At 49.3% G+C, this 16,498-nt stretch overlaps 1 long non-coding RNA gene across 1 annotated transcript; it reads right to left on the bottom strand.

The window, feature by feature from the left end:
- Nucleotides 1–2,182: 2,182 nt before the first annotated feature.
- On the bottom strand, nt 2,183–15,659 carry LOC137152891 (uncharacterized). Its single transcript, XR_010919641.1, has 2 exons — nt 15,563–15,659; nt 2,183–2,324 (listed from the first exon to the last, which is right to left on the bottom strand). It is a non-coding gene; the product is annotated as an uncharacterized lncRNA (long non-coding RNA).
- Nucleotides 15,660–16,498: the final 839 nt, after the last annotated feature.

The following is a 16,498-nucleotide window of genomic DNA, read 5'->3' as shown; positions in this document are numbered from 1 at the left end:
TGGGAGTGGGCAGTGTCTGTTTTTTCTGCATCTCAGAGATGGCAACCCTAAATGGGTGGGAGAAGAATCAGGAGTGAAGTGACTTGACCAAGGTCACACCGCAGATCAGTGGCAGAGCTAGGAATAGATACACATGGCCCCTGGAGTCCTAACTCAGGCTATTGCCCTATCCACACTTCACACAGGAGAGATAGTGGTTTGACTCCATTGATTTCAGTGGCACTCCTGAAAAGCAGAATCAAGTCCATGGTATAAACAGGGTCAAAGTAGAAAAACCATCCCCAGAAAAACTAGGGAAAATTCCGTGCTAGCTTTTGTAATTCTTAAGTTTATTCTCCCATGCAAATACCTGCTGCCCTGCCTCGCACAGAACAGACCTGCACAAAGACCCAGATCCAGCCAAGCACTTACGCATGTGTTTAACTTTAAGCATGTGAGTAGTTTATTTTTTTAAGGTATTTGTCTGGCCACCATCACAGTATTATCTGAGCTCCTCACACTCTTTATACTCCTCACCCCGGTGAGGTAGGGATGCATTAGCATCTAGAGCTGAGCAAATCATTGATCTTTTGGTGTGGTGGCTGAACCAAAAATATCCAGAAAAGAACCATTTTTTTTTCAAACTGAAACTGACATTTTTGAGGATTTTCTTGAGGAAAGGAAAAACAAAAACATTCTGTTCGTGTCGAATCAAATCAACATTTTCTAAGTGAAATGTCAAATCAGAACACTTCAATTTGATTTCTTCTGAACAAAATGTTTTGACATGTCCCAAATGTTTGTTTTTCAGGGTGTTACTTTTAGCTCCCCCAAAATGCATTTTTAGTGCACTTATTATTTGCTGAAAAAAATCGCCCATCTTTTCTAGTATCCAGTTTTACACGGAGGGGCAGAGAAACTAAATGACTTAGCCACGGTCACACAGGAAATCTGTGGCAGGGCCATGGAATTGAAGCCATGTCTCCTAACCACCGGGCCAGCGCCCTCTCTGACTGCAAGGGCATTTAAGTGTATGCTTAAGTGCTTTGCTGATCTGGAGCCCAAGCAAGCAGGGAACACAGTGGCAATGAAGAGGAAAATACATAGGAAAGAGGAACGGACTTCAAACTTAGAAATGAGCTTTTTTCCTTTCTCCAGGATGCTGGCTCTTGTCAAGCTGCCAATCAAACCAAAAGGGTTGCATCCAACTGTGAGGAGGGGGGCAGGGGAGCACATCCTATTAAAACTTGTAAAAAAAAAAACAAAAAAACCCCACCTTGACAGTCCTTTTAATGTAATTTAAAACCTATTTACAAGCATGCTAAATGTTTACTAATTATACAGCCACTTTATTCTGTGCTCAATTATCAGTGCTCAAATGTTGTTCTGAATGGCAAATCTAGCATCCTGAATGTAGTGCGAATGGGGTGAGATCTGAGTTGGAATGAGGCATGGGGCCCCAGTCCTGCATAGTCATTTTAGGCCAAACCCTTTACCCCAGATGTGCAGATTACTATGGGGCCTAGTGGCTAGAACACTGGACTGGGGTTTAGGAGACCTGACTTCTATTCCTGGTTCAGCCCTTGGCCTGCTGTGTGACCATCACTGATCTTTGCCTCCGTTTCCCCTTCTGTAAAATGGGGAGAATGATGCTTACCTATAAAGCACTTTGAAATCTATGGATGAAAAGTGCTATATAAGAGCGAGGTGAAGGGCCTGACTGCGATATCCTGGTGTTGAGTAGTACCTTAGGCCAGGAAGCTAAGAGGACTAATTGCAGAGCATGATACTACTCCATGCATCTCCCCCAATGTCCCTGGCAGCTATTGGAAAGACTTCCGTTGACTGCTGTGAGCATTGGATCAAGCCCTGTGGGATTGAACCTATCACAATCTGACCCAATCCATTGAAGCTAGCACCCTCCCTGCTAGGCTGCTTTCCCAACGCTCCAGAAGGATGGTCCCTGCTCTGCAGACCTTGCAGGCTAAGAAAGCACAGATCCCATTGCAGGATCAGGGCCCTGGTTTATTTTATTAGCAGCTGTCCAGGTGAAGTTGGCTAGAGTGCTATATGGCTTTGTATGTGATCATTCAACGCTGGCAGGACGCCTAGAGCTTTGCAGAGGAACCTCTTTGTTTTAGAAATAAAAATAAACGAACTGCGGTTGGTGTCAGCTTTGGAACATCCACTGGGGGGTAATAACTGCACTTACATAGCGCCCTTCATCGGAGCATGTCTCTCCTCTCTACCAAGGTGGGGAGGTTACAGATTATCTGTACTACCAAGATTGAGCTCCAAGTCGCTGGACACTGCACAGAGACAGTCCTTGCCCTGAAGAGCCTACACTGGAAACAGACAAGATGAAGCCAGGATTACTAGTCTTATTTTACAGATGAGGCAGAGGGAGATTCAATGACTCAACCAAGGTCACACGGGCACTTGGTAGCAGAGCCAAAAATTGAAACCAGATTTCCTGAATCCCCTTCCAAGACAGTCTTTCCTCTCTGCGTTAGGGGTTTTAACTGCAGAGTTAAGTCAGTCGATGCCCCCAACCCCACTCCTGCCCAGTGGTGATTTCTGTGACAGACTGACTACATCCTGCCTGGGCTCAGGCCCGGGTGCTGATCACCTGAGTTGACTGCCCTGAAGACGTACCCCTAAAAAGGAGAAACTGGACGCATAGAGCAGTTAGCAGATTTGCCTAGAGTCAGACAGCAAGTCAGGAGCAGATCTGTGAATGAACCATTTCCAAGTTAGCCTAGGGTTAAGAGCCAACAAGAATTAAACCCAGGTTGGTTCCATAACTGCTTGCCAGCTTCTGCTGCCAAATGTACCAGCCTGGTCCTGATTTCCCTTAGAACTCAGACTGGGGCTCTGAGTGAAAAGGCCAGCAGAAAAAAGGTTAAGGATGAGGGGCTTGAGGGGGAAAGTGGAGGTATCCAAGGGGCAGATCCTTGATGGGGCTGAAACTACAGCCTGGGGAGGCTAAAAGTCCCAGCTGATCCGCCTGCCAGGACCGTCAGCATTCAGAATTACCTGTTGTCTGGCAGTCTGTGTCTGTGGGACTACAGAATCTCTCCACTCCAAACCTTGCAGGGAAATCAATGGAAGAGAAGCCCAAGGACAGAGCCAAGGATTCCCATGGGGAAGGGCAGGAGTGGGGCGTAGTGAGCAGGAGCAACTGCTTTGCAATGACACTCTTTCCAAGAAAGCGAGGACTGCTGGCAGCAGTATTTTTTTTCTCCAGAGCAGCAAAGGGACCATTTCACACACGGCGACGGGCTTTTCGGGTTAACCCCTCCTCATCCTCCACTGCGCCACTGGACGCTGGCAGCTCATAAAGCAGTGCTGTGGGGCTGAACCCACCTGGTGATTCATTAAGGCCTTTTCCAGTGGAAAGGGGAGCCTGCCTGAATAGCCCTGCGAGGCTCCTAGAGAAAGGCTGGTCCAGTGGCCAAGGAAATGGTGGGGCTTGGGAGAGGTGGATTCTGTTCCCTGCTGTATCACAGACTCTCCAGTTGACCTTGAGCAAGTCCCTTGGTCTCTCTGAGCCTTAGCTCCCCAGCTGTAAATTGGGTATTCGACTTCCTGCCATCACCAGGCTATTGTGAGGATCAGTGTTAACGACCGTGGTGCTCAGCCGCTATAGTGATGCGAGCAGGGCCCCTACATGGGGGGGAAAGAGTACACTTTACTGGGGCGTGGAGGCCCTGGGTGGCCCGGCCCAGGCTGCAACTCCCACTACGATGAGGAAAAAAATTGTCATGGCTCATGAGATCATATGTGTGGGATGAGGGATTGTGGTATGTGTGTGGGAGGGGGGCCCGTGTGACAAGTTTCTACTGGGCCTGAAAACATTATGCTTGGGCCCTGGATGCGAGTCGTATAAGAGCCCAGAGGGATGCCCACAGGTGGGGCAGTCAGACACAGCTCTCGCTCTCAAACACTCTGAAGGAGATTTCCAAGAATGGTGTCCTCAAGATGGGTCTGTTAATTGGTCACTGTGAAATGGGTTGGTGAGTCCCAGCCCATGGTTCCTAGCGGACTGGTGCCTGCCTCCCAGAGGCCACTGTCACACGCGGCACTAGCGGGCACTGGTTGGCAAGCTCACCAAAGGGGGCAGAGATTAGGTGGGTTGTGGAGAGGGAATGTTCCCTCTCCCAAAATGGACCCTCCTGGTCAGGTCTGAGGCACAGAGGTGGGGTGGGACAAGCAGGCTTTGCTGAGATGGCTCTTCTGAAGCTAACGGAAGGACTTCAGACGCCGCTCTGACGTCTTGATTTTGTTTATTGGAAGAAACTTCTGCCCAGTTCACCCCCTCCCACGGGAGAGGCTGCATCACCCGCTCTCTGCCCAGCCCGCCTCCCCATTCACCCTGCCTTCACTCGGACCGCTGCAGTGGGCAAAACTGTAGGCACAGATCAAAATAAGAAATAACCAGGAGACTGAGCAGGCGCATTTCCTGTTCAAGGATCTATTTCCTGTAGAGAGGAGCTAGGTCCTCTGCTGCTATCAATCAAGGGATCTCCCTTGAAGTCAGTCTGGCTCTACAGTACTAGCCTATTATTCTACAACAGAACTTACAAATGTCCACGGCTACCCAGTATAATATAGTTAAAAATACAGAGCCAGCTGCTCAGCTGCCGTCAATCGGCCTAGCTCCATTGCACACACACATGTAAACGTACAGCTTCATGTAATCAGCTCTTTTGTTAACACCGAACAGAATCGATGGTTCCAGTTCTATTCACAAATGTGTCCTTCTGCTCCAGCTCATGTCACACCACAAGGAGACTCAGAGAGCTCTGATGTGACACAGGGTCTTTTTGGACTTCATCCCTCCTGACATCTTCACTGAACACTTTGGCCCAAATCCCGCAAACACTGGGGAGGAGCAAGGGAGGGGGGGTCATCTCCCTGAACTCATTTCTCCTCCCTCAGTGACAAAACTCAGCCACCTCTGGTGCGATCTCACCTCACGGCGGTGATGGGCGCACAGGGCGTTCTGCATCTCCCCGCCATTAAGTGTGGTTGCTGGCAGGCTCTCCCTACAGGAGTAGCCCAGGGCATGAGTACAACCCGGCTTTCCAGTTCCCAGCTCCCCCAGGTGGGACCAGAGTTCCCAAAGAGCTCGCTCGATTTTAGGCACCTCAGCGCAATGGCCGGATTTTCACAAGCGCTCAGCACGCAGCGGGTTCGGTCGTTCTCGAAGGGAGCCGTTGGTAGCTGAGCTCGCTCAAAAATCGGACCCGTTCAGTGGATGAAGTGCAGTTCTACGGTGCACCAGGCAGCAGCGTCTTCCTGCTTCGGACGGCAGATGTGCCCCCCCTCCCCCGATCCCAACACCCCCAAAATGTGGCAACATTCCAATTTTGATTTGACTGTAAATCCGCATTTTGCATCTCCCCTTTACACACTGGCTTACCATTGAATATCTAATCCGGGCCTCAGTCCTTCAGGGCGTCCAATGGCCTGGGCCCAGGGTACCTCCCGGACCAGCCAAAGCTCTGGGATGAAGACCTTGGTCAACCCCTTCACGCCTCAGGCTCAGTGGAACTTTCTAGAATACGTGGAACTTTCTAGAATTTGTCTGCGCAGGAGATAGCACTTTCCTGGGGGATGGGCTGAGACTGGGGCATGAACTCCCCCCGCAACTAAGGGCCGGTCTCACTAGCTCCGCTCCAGGTGCGAGGCACATTTCGTAGACCTCCCCCTTCTGCCAGGGCTCTGCGGCTGAACCCAGACCCAGCTCACTGCCCTCAGCCGAGTCAGCTAATGACCCTGACCGGCTGAAGACTCCAGCAGGCACATGCTTAAACCCCACGCAGCAGGCCTGGGTCCTTGGTGGCTCCTTCCATATCCTTCCATTCAGACAGCTGTTTTTCTGGTCCTGAATCCAGTGCCCGCTCGCACCTCCTGGACCTCGCTCCTGCCCCCTGCTCCTGGCTCCCACTCACTCCTGGTTTCTGCTTCTGCTTCAGCTGATGCACTGGCTCTGTCCCTTAGCTCCTGGTTCTTGGTGCCATCTCACTCCCTGGACTTGGTACTCCTCTTCTGATCACAGCTCTGACCCTCAGCTCCTGATTCCTGGCCCTCAGCTCCACCTCTTTCCCTGGACTTGGTCACTCGGCTCCTGATTTGGGGCCTGGTCACCTCTGCTCCAACCACTAGGCCCCGCCTCCCACCCTGACCATTAGGCAAGACCAGCCACGGCCTAATGAACATAGAGATAGTGTGTATGTATATGTGCAACGTCAGGGCCTGTAACAGGGCTGTCTGACCTAGTGGTCAGAGCGAGGGGGTGGAGTCGGTCATGTCAGAAATCACATCAAAGCCAGGGTCAGAGAAGGCCAGGGAAGCCATGCTAAGGACTAAGCTGGAGTCAGAAGTCATGCCCACAGTCAAAGATGGAGGCAGCAGTGGGGCTCAGGGCAGGGCAACAGGAACTAGGAACAAGGTGTGGTGGGAGCAGGGACAAGGAGTAGAAACTAGGAGAGGAGCCAGGGATTTGGTCTTAGGGTCTGGAAAGCAACAGGCCTAACAACTAGTTGCTCAGACAGGGTGGGGTAGGGACGGGAAACTTTGTTCTTGGTGACGTCTGACTAGCAGGTTGCTGCTGGTCACCTGGCCCTGAGTCAGCGGGTGCAGCTCTGGTAGCGGAGCATTAGCAGCAGTTCCCTCCTCAGAGGGGTGGTGCAGCGTGTCAGGCTCTTGTTGGGCATCCCTGTGAGGTGGGCTCAGGACCCATGGTAGCTGACAGGAAAATAATTCCCAAACAAAACACCCCCCTGCACGTACTTCTCCTCAGGAACAAACGGATGACAGATATTAGTCACATTGCTTAATGCAGGCCTGGAAGGTGTTCAGATACTACAGTGGTGAGCACCACGTAAGAATCGATACAGAATAAAACACCTGAGACCCATCCCTACCCTAAATAAAAACTGGGTAGGGGGGTGAGTTTGGCTGTAGGAAACCCAAGTGGTAAGATCTAGAAGTGCCCCTGTCAGAGTGAGGGGATGTACGAGAGGCATTTGAATTCTAAGAGAGGGTGACAGCAGTTCCTCAGTGTAGGAATTCATGGGTTAAATTCAGAAACACCAAACCACACCAGCTGAAGTGGAACTGAGAGCTGTGCCTTGTGTTAATCTGAACTACAATGCTGCATTCAGACCCGCTCTGCAGCTGAAAGAGCAGCGCTAACCTCCTCGTTTTGAAGAACCCCAAGGGTTACGCTAGTAGTCAGATAAACACCAGTCTGCTTCCTTTGTCAGCACTTTAATTCCACTTCCAAGCCAAGTGCTCACACCAGGACTTAGGTTCCTATGGCTAAAGGTCACAGCAGGACACCGTGAGCTAGGAACGCTGGATTCTGTTTCTTGATTTGCCACCAATTCTTTGTGTGGCTGTGAGGAGGTCACTTAAACTGGGCCTACTCAAGCTTTTTGTCCCTAAAACCTCCCCGTTACTACCACCAGTTCCATTTCACGGATGCTAACGGTGGTGGGAGTGCGTGCCAGGCCAGCATAGATGGCCTCAGGCATTAGGGACTGGCCACACACCGGAATCTATGGCCAAGACTGGGAGCTGTAGTTTCTTTTCATCCTGCTGGGAGAATCTGTCACACACTGCCAGTTTATACCACCTTCCAGTCCTAGGCTGAAGTAAAATCTCTCAGATGATGAGCACCTCACCATTTGCATGGGAACTGATTGACAGGAAGGCCGGTCTTGTGGCTAAAGCAGTGGACTAAGCCTCCAGGACCTGTATTCAAGTCCCAGCTCTGTCACTGACTTCCTGCATAGCCTTGAGCAAGTCACTGAACCTTCTGCGCCTCATTTTCCCTATCTGTAAAATGAGGTTAGCAAAACTTGCTCTGTGTCTCTTGTCTACTCAGATTGCAAACTCTTCAGAGTTGGCTCTGTCCCTTACTACATTCATGTACAGCACCTAGCACAAGGGGACCTGTAGCCCTGATTGGTGGCCCGATGGGCTACAGTAATGAAATTAATAAGGATGCACAGTGACTGTAGTGCCAGCATGAGCTGCAAATCTCTGCTTTTGTGTGTGAAAAGCAACTGGACTTTAAGGGTTAAAGTGGAAGGATGCTGTGTTCAGAACCTGTTTGCAAATCAGCTCATAAAATCCTGCTCTCCCCATCCAGCAGCAGCAGAACTGATATAAATAAAATGTAATGTAAGCAGTCTACATCTGCCTCCTTCTTCCGCAGATGGCACACAAAGCTACTCCTGGCCAAGGGCATCTCTTACTCACCCTTCTGTGTACTAGAGTGTACGGCACTACATCGTACGTGGGTACATAAACCACCTGGTGCTTGTTTTTCATCCGAGTTTTGTGTACGTGTTTCTCAGCCCACCAGGCCTACTGGCTCCTTCAAAGGGGAAGAGGCACAGACTTCTCTGCAAGGCCAATAACCCGAGAAAACACTGTGTCCTGATTCAAGGGGGAGATGGAGACAGCAAGGAGGAAATGAGGCTCTTGTGCATACAGCTAGCTTATTACTGATTCTTAAGTGTGGCTGGGTTGTCAGGCCTTTGATAGCAGATGGGGAGTCTGATTGCATTTGCTGATAATGGATCAGGAGGCTTATCTTTGATCTCAGCTTCCTCCTGGTTAGCTGATTTCCTGAGGGGCTCTGTAGTGAGGTGTTAGATGAGATTTATTAAGATTAACTGCAATGGGAGCAGGCGCTACTTCTGCAAAAGTACCTTTCTCCTGAGGCCCGCATGAGTCTGGGCTGGGGCAGGGATGTGAACTGCCCATGTGAATGGAGCCAGAAACCCTCATTGTTGGGGAACTTTAAGAGACAGTTTTCACAGTAACTACTCCCTCCCCAATGAGGCTGGGCAGAGCTCTACTGGGAAATGATCTACCCTATAGCTTTCTCACCAGCCAGTCCCCAGCCTGGATCGCTCAATGTCCTAATGAATTTGGCAAGAATCAAAGACGCAACTAGAATTTTCCTAAGGAGGGGCCCCAGAGAGACAGCTCCTCCCCAGTAGGGTGCTATCCCCGGATGCCCTGCAGGCCAGCATGGCTCGGCTTGGCTCAGGGCTTGCTCAGGGGAGACCCTGCCACAGGCAGGCTTGTGGGGCTCCAGCCAGGGAAGGAAAGCACTGGGGCTTGCTGATCCCAGGCCCCAGTATCAGGGAAGGGCACAGCCTGGAGAGCGCAGAGAGAGGTACCATGCAGTACTACATGTGCTAGCACTCCCACTCCCCATGGATACCTTGGGGTCCAGATTGTGACCCCACTCCTTGCTGCTGCCCCACCTAGAGCATGAGGTTTGGGGAAGTGCTGGGGCCTCCCCGCCCATCCCACAGTGCTGGGACTCTGGCGGAGGCTACAGCCCGCTGCCTTCTGTACAGGTGGTGGGTCCCCAGTCACAGGGCTGCCCTGCCCGGCTGTCTCAGGCATGTCCGAGGGGGAGACAAGAGCTGCAGGGTCTCCGCTCAGAGTCAGATGGGGTGGGGGGCCATGCCCCTTCCCTTCCCGTTGTGCTCCTGCTAAGAGTATTTGCCAACATTTTCGAATGTAGATGTCTAAAGTTGGGCATGGAGGAGCCAAAATCCTATGTACTACCAGTGAGACTTTAACTTCTTAATGCCTAAGGGGAAGATTTTTAAAACCCATTTAGGTGTGAGTGTAAATCCCATGGGAGTTAGGTGCCTAAATACCTTTAACCAACCTGGCCCAAAATGACTTTTGAACAAAGGGCTTAGGCTCAGAAGTCACTGAGGCACTTTTGAAACTCTGACCCCTACCTAACAGCGGCTGGACTTTCAGAGGTGCTGAGCACCCCCACCTCCCACTGAAACCAGCAGGGAGATGCCAGGTGCTCAGCCCCTTTGGAAATCAGCCCTCTGCTCGTTAAAGGCTGTGCTTTAGCCATCTGACTTTGAAAATGTTGCTCACTGCCTCCGGCAGCTTTCTGGCTTATTCCAGGATTTTTGTACAGTGCAAGGTACCCTAGTAGCTACACACAGCACGATGTCTCCAGAGAGCGCTCACAAAAACAGCAACAATGGCATGGGAAATGACAATGGGCCCCCAAATATGTCTTTTGGGCTACTCAGCTCACAAGATGATGCTATCCTACTATAAGAGGTACCTTCAAATCAACCACATTATAGGGAGACAAGACACACAGATCCGCCCTTTCAGCCCAGAGGAGGTTGCGAGGGAAAAGAAAACCCAGACTTAGGAATCACCCTGACTTTCTTGTCCCAGCAGGAGCACTAATGCATGAACAGGGATAAACCATCATGATCAAGTCCCTCCTGACATATGACACCCCAAATAATCTCTCCAGAGCAGACCTTTCACAATAAGAAGCATTTGCATGACTTTCACCTTCTTCCAAGGTGCCTACTCAGTACAGCACTTCCTAGTGTCTCCCACAAGCCTTACGGAAACCATCAGTCCTTACATCTGGGGAGCAGACAGTTTCTTAGGGGTTAAAGTTGGTAGTAGACTTCCCAGCACATCTGTTTACAGCCAGAATATCCCAGTTATAGTCCCTTCAGAGTCCTAAACGCTAGCCTGCTCGCATAGTGTGGGTAGCCCATGTCAGACTCTAGCAGCTCCCCATAAAGGTGAAACCTAAACCAGAACAAGATTCACAGACAGCTGCAACGACATATTAATTAGAATTAATACGTTTCTCCCAAGCAGCAATAAGTGCAAAGTGAGGATTTTAGTACTATCCCCATTTTGCAGATGGGGAAGCTGTGGCACAGAGGGGTTAAGTGACTTGGTTAAGGCCAGAGAGGGAGTTGGGATTAGAACTTGAGTGTGCCAGGTTCAGACCGGTAGCTCTTGTGCCACTCAATCAGCCTGAAAGTGCTAGCTTTGTTGTGTATTATTTCAGCCCTGGTTTTAAAAGGCAGCAGTGTCCCCTACTTGCTTACTAAGCAGTATAAAAGTGGGCGCAGGAAAGAAGACTGAAGTGATGGGTGAGGGAGGAAAGAAGCAGAGGAAGGGAAGACTTGAGAAAGGAAAGCTAGAATGATAATTCTTCGATGAAATCTTGAGCCCAGATGGGGTTTTTACAGGCACAGCTCAGTAATGCTGGTTTTAGGTAGGGAACTAAAACTGCCCTGTTTGTATTTGTGTCACTCTCAAACCTTGCAAAGGCATTTTGCACAAGCGAAGTGGTGCAGGTTCCTCAAAGGGCTGTGCAGCTGGTGTGCCAAGTGCTTGTCCTTGGAAATGTTGACTTCGGGCCAGATGCTGTGCTGCACCTCTCAAGGTGTACCCAGTTTTCCCATTGGTCCTTTCCAAGGAAAACAGACAAGTCCTAACAAAAACACCGAGTCCTCCCAGGGCAGGTTATAACAGCTGAGACTAGCCAGCAATTTCCATCACCCATAGGCTCTCTTAGTGCCTTTGGATTTTCTTTGATGATCTACAAATTCCTTTTTCTTGTCATCTGATGAAATAGCAAATCTGGGGACTTCTTCATAGAAACCAAAATCCTTCCTCAATAATTACCAGTTGAAGTGTATGCCTGTCTTCTGCCTCAATATAGTATGGGTCTGTAATATTTTTATAATTACTTGTATTTCAGTAACACCTGGAGGCCTCAGCCAGGGACTTCATTGTCCTGGGCACTCAGCAGATGTTTCCCCAAAGATCTTACAATTTAACTAATTAAACAAGTAATTTGTAAGACTCTCTCAGGCACTCGTGTCTGGTGCCTGTGCTGTATAAATATATACAGTCCCAGGAGGGTGTTTCATAACCAGCTCTGATTAACATAATTATTATTAATAGCAACAGCAGAGTTCCACGGTGCGAGAGTGAATGAATGTTCAATGATGAGCGCTGAGTGACGAGTGAATGAATGTTTGATGATGCACCAAGTGTGGCGACAAACGTCTGTGCCAATTGCTTTGTGCCTCTTCATCCATTTAGCTTGTTGGGGCTGTTTCACTTCAGAGGCAAACGTTTCCTTCAGTTCCTGTCTGCATTGGCTTTGTACCAGCCCAGGTTTTGCTTTGAGTTTTTACACTAGTGGTCTATCCCGATACTTATAAGGACCTCATCACCGTTATATGAAGGTGGAGAGGCAGTGGTGGCTAGTGGATAGAGCATTGATTGGGGAGGCAGGAGACCTGGGTTTTGTTCCTTGTTTTGCTGCTGTGGGCAAGCCACATCACTGCTCTGTGTATCATAAGCAAGATGGAGATGATAAAGATACTGCCCTCCTTTGTAAAGCACTGTGATTTATCCTGATCAAAAGTACAGAATATGAGCCTGGCACTATTACTGAACAATGAGATTATGATGCCAGTGAAGAAGATTCTGATGCCATCACACACCTTCAGGACTCCTAGCCATGAAGCTTTGTTCTCACAGGTTTTTTCCTACAGTATATTCTCTGGAGAAAATTGAAAACAATAGAATTTCCAAATTTTGGCAAAATTTTTCATCAAAATTTAAATTGTTGGTGGAAAAAAGTGATAAATTCATAAAAATCCCCTTCCTCTCCATTCCTGAAAATGCCTCTTTCCCACACCGCAATGGGGGGGTCACCACTTTAAACCTGAAGGGCCAAAGTCACTGCCATTGGAAATAGGTGCAATGTCAAAGTCATTAGAGTTGCTCTTGGTTACGGTGAACTTGGCTCAAAGGGTCTAAAGATCTCAAGTGGAAATCACACTCATGGCCTATGAGATTCTGTTGGTCCAGGGCTGCTGTCTGTGCATAAGGTCCTTTCTCAGAACATCATAACAGGCCTCTCATCGCTTATGACATTCTTGTTGTTCATTTGCAAAACCAATTTCCCCACCTCAAATAATTCCCTGCCTATGGAGCCTGGGACTCAGGTCCCAAAGCATTTGAAAATCCATCTGTTATTTACCGTTGGGAGGGATGGTAGGTGGTGGTGGGGTTTCCTGCTAGTTAGAGCAGGAGACTAGGAACCAGGAGTTCTGAGCTCTGTTCTTAGCTCTACCACTCCCTCACTCTGTGACTCTGAGCAAGGCATTTAATCTCTCTCTGTGTCCTTCATCAAAGGACAAAATCCCTCTGCCTCCATTTCCCAACGTGTAGAACCAGGCTAGTTGTACCAACCTACTAGGGGAGTTGTGAGTTTCCTTATATAATAACTAATGCCTTATACAGTACTTTTTATCTGTAGATCTTAAAACACTTTACAAAGGAGGTAAGCATCATTATTCTCATTGTACAGGTGGAGAAACTGAGGTACGGGGGCAGTGCAGTGACTTACCCAAGGTCAATACTGGGAATAGAACCTGGTCTCCTGAGTCCCAGGCCGATGTTCAATCCACTACATTGCATTGCCTCCTCATCATTTGCTTGTACAGAGCTTTGAGATCAGTGTGAAAGAGTCTGATCCCTTCCCCTGGTGATGCACAGGAGCAAATGAATTGAAATATGGCAGCAATGTGGATGCCATCAGCAAAGGGATCAGTGAATGCCACTCACTCACCCCAGAGTTGTGTCTGATCCCAAAAGTCTGACATCTAATCTCATCTGTCCAGTCTCTCTCTTCAGGCACTTACACCATGCCCATCATCATATATCATCCCTGGTACTTGCTGTGTAACCTACCGGCCCCAATTGTCTGAAACCTAGACACTTATAACTGCATCCACATTAGGTGCCTACTGGGTAAATTGCTTGCTCATTGGGGTTGTGATTTTTACACTTCATAATCTAAGGTCAGAACTAAAGTGCGTCCAGCTTCTACTTGCATTTAGAAATATTTAAAAGCCTACCTGGCTGATAATGAATGAACATCTGTGTCCATTAGGGAAGCAGCTTATACCATACAAGCAGGTAGAAAATTTGCTGCTGTACATCAATACACAGATCAAATCAATTGTGAAAAGTGACCGTCCCTCCCACCTCCATTTGAAATACCAGCGGTTCAGCCCCCCCTTCATTTCCAGCATCACTTTTCCATTTGGTACAATGGAATGGGGGCTGTCCTGTGGATTCTCTGTGGACAGGGCATGGATTTTGGGGTCTTGGGTCAGGGAAATGAGGGTTCTGGGGTCCTGAGGTCTGGCAAAAAAAAAGATGGACTCTTGTGACCCATGGCCTGGGAGTCTCAGCTTCTGTGGCCTGTTGAGGACATTGATTCTCAGGTCCTGTGACCTCTCAGGGACTCTTGGGCCCTGTGGCCATAGATCCTTGGACCCCAACCCCTCTTAGAAATGGGAGTGAATTCTCAGGTTCCAGGACTAATCAACTGCCAACTTCTCATTACCACAGGGGATTGCTGTATTCTCCGGTCTGCACAGATGCGTGTTCTAATACCTCTATGTCAACGGTTCCTGGCCTGGAGTGAGGGATCCCCTTGTGGGAGGGGTGCAAAAGATTACAGGGGGTCCATGAGGCTTCAGTGATATTGAGGTCATTTAGCCCCCTGAGCTCCGTGCCGGCCCCCAAGCTCCATGCCAGCCAGAGCAGAGGAACAGCCTCAAGCCCCACGCCAGCCAGAGCGAAGCAGCCTCAGCTCCAAGCTCCACTCCGGCTGGAGCAGAGGAGCAGTCCTGACATCCCCCACACCGACCAGGCACCCGGCCAGAGAGGAGCAGCCCGGCCAACCTGCACAGGACGTGCAGTGGCGACTGCGCCAGGGAAGGCTTTGCTTCTTATTCAGGTCAGAATCATTTATTAATTATTATGATGTAATTTAGTGTTATTATGATCATTATGTGTTTGTTTATGGCTGGTGAAAAGGGAACTGGGGGGGCCTGTTTTACCTAGTGTTAACTAGTGGAGCTTTCACTGGCTGTGTGTTGTGTGAAGAATACTTCTTAACTACTTGTCATTTATTGAGTGTCCTCCGTATGCTTGGGGCCGCATAGAACAAAGAATATCCACCCCACTTAGGTCATCAATATCTTCAACACTGAAAGTGCAAGCTGCTACTGATCCCTGCTGGCCTTAAACTCTATTAATCTTGATAGCCTCTTATCCTCCTCCTTAGATCAGCCAGTAGAGGGAGACAGACACGCACTGCGCTAGGGTGTACTTTGCCTGCAGGGATGTGCTATTTCATCCTTTCTTACAGCTTGTCAGCCTGCCCAAGTTATACCACTTTAACTACACCCGTACAGTTCAAGCAGTACAACACCCCTAGTGTGAACACAGTTATGGTAGTAGAAAAGGGTTTTTACTGGTATAACTTATTCCTGTCTGGGAAGGGGAATGATCTGTACTGGTATACAGTGCCTCTCTAGCAGTGTAACTGTGTCCATAGCGGTTGTACTGGAATAATATTTTGGCAAAAAACTTGCACCCCTAACCAGCATAGTTATATTGGTACAAAATCTGTGTGCAGACCAGGCCTTGGGGGAGGGGGAAAGGGGCTAAACATGAATCTGAAAGGCTTCGAGCCCTCAAAGGCTGCAGGACTCTGAAATCATTTCGTCACGGCCTATTTACTCAGTAGGCCACCATTCCTTGGGCTGCCACTCAGTTTCCCATTGGGATGTTGTCATGGTTACAGGGCTAGTCGCATCTCTGCCCCCTTTCTGCTTTCTCCAAGTGCACCCACAGCAGGCCTTCAGCCTCTTGCCCTTACCTGTCTGGGGGTGGAATTGCAGACCAGGGCCCGGTCATGCTGCACCATGTACCAGCTGCCTACCATCCTGCAGATCCAACGGGGTTCAGGCATTTACCTTTCTTCCCCTTTGGGAGCCTGTGACCAGAGAGACTGACTATCAGCTTTCTTGAGAAAGCACGTTCTGGAACAAAACATCAGAAAGTGGGTTTAAAACAATAAGCAGCCTGCACCCTACTTAGCCTCCACTGCTCTTTTGCTTCATTACAAGCTATATCAAATTGGTTTTCCTCTAAAGTGAGGGGAACAGCACAGACCGACATTCGCCCCATCAGCTCCAAGCCTCCTGTGTGTGAGAGCCTCTCTCAAAATGGCTTCTCCCCAACCTGGCCCGCCCTGTTCTAACTGGTTTCAGAACCATTAAGCATGCTTGCTCTGGCACTGGCTCCTAATGACCCTTTGGTCTCAGGGAGTTGTAATCACTGATGCTGTGTCTGTATCTCACCTGTGGGGGGAAGGTGTTGAAACTCCTCTCATTCTGGGATACAATTCAACAATCCTTAGCAAGCTCCCCTACATTCATAACCGGTGTCTTGGCAATGACCAGGACTCACATTATGGGCAGCGGCGTAGCATGGCAGCTGTTCACATTCGGGATGTGTGTCCTTCCTTCTGCTTCCAAAACCCAAAAGCAGGGGGCGTTTGGCGCAGAATCCACAAGTCACCTTGACTGACAAAGTTTTGCTGTTAAAACCAAGATCCAAACTTAGACACCACGTAGCCTTGCCAATCTCCTGGGTTGAGGCTTCACCGTGAACCATGGCAGGGCAGGCTTATTAATTCAAACGGCTGCAATTGTTTCTCTTGTACTGGATAAGTGGGAAGGCTAATGCAGGCCAGCAGCTGTATTGGCCCCAGAGAGCAACAAACGGAGTCAGTGATATGACAAACGCCACC

This window comes from Emydura macquarii, unplaced genomic scaffold (genome assembly GCF_026122565.2).
Source record: "Emydura macquarii macquarii isolate MOO-44397 ecotype Brisbane River unplaced genomic scaffold, CSIRO-AGI_Emac_v2 contig_1230, whole genome shotgun sequence".
Lineage (NCBI taxonomy): Eukaryota > Metazoa > Chordata > Testudines > Chelidae > Emydura > Emydura macquarii.
Note: the sequence above shows the minus strand (reverse complement) of the source record. Positions and strands in the feature narration are given on the sequence as shown.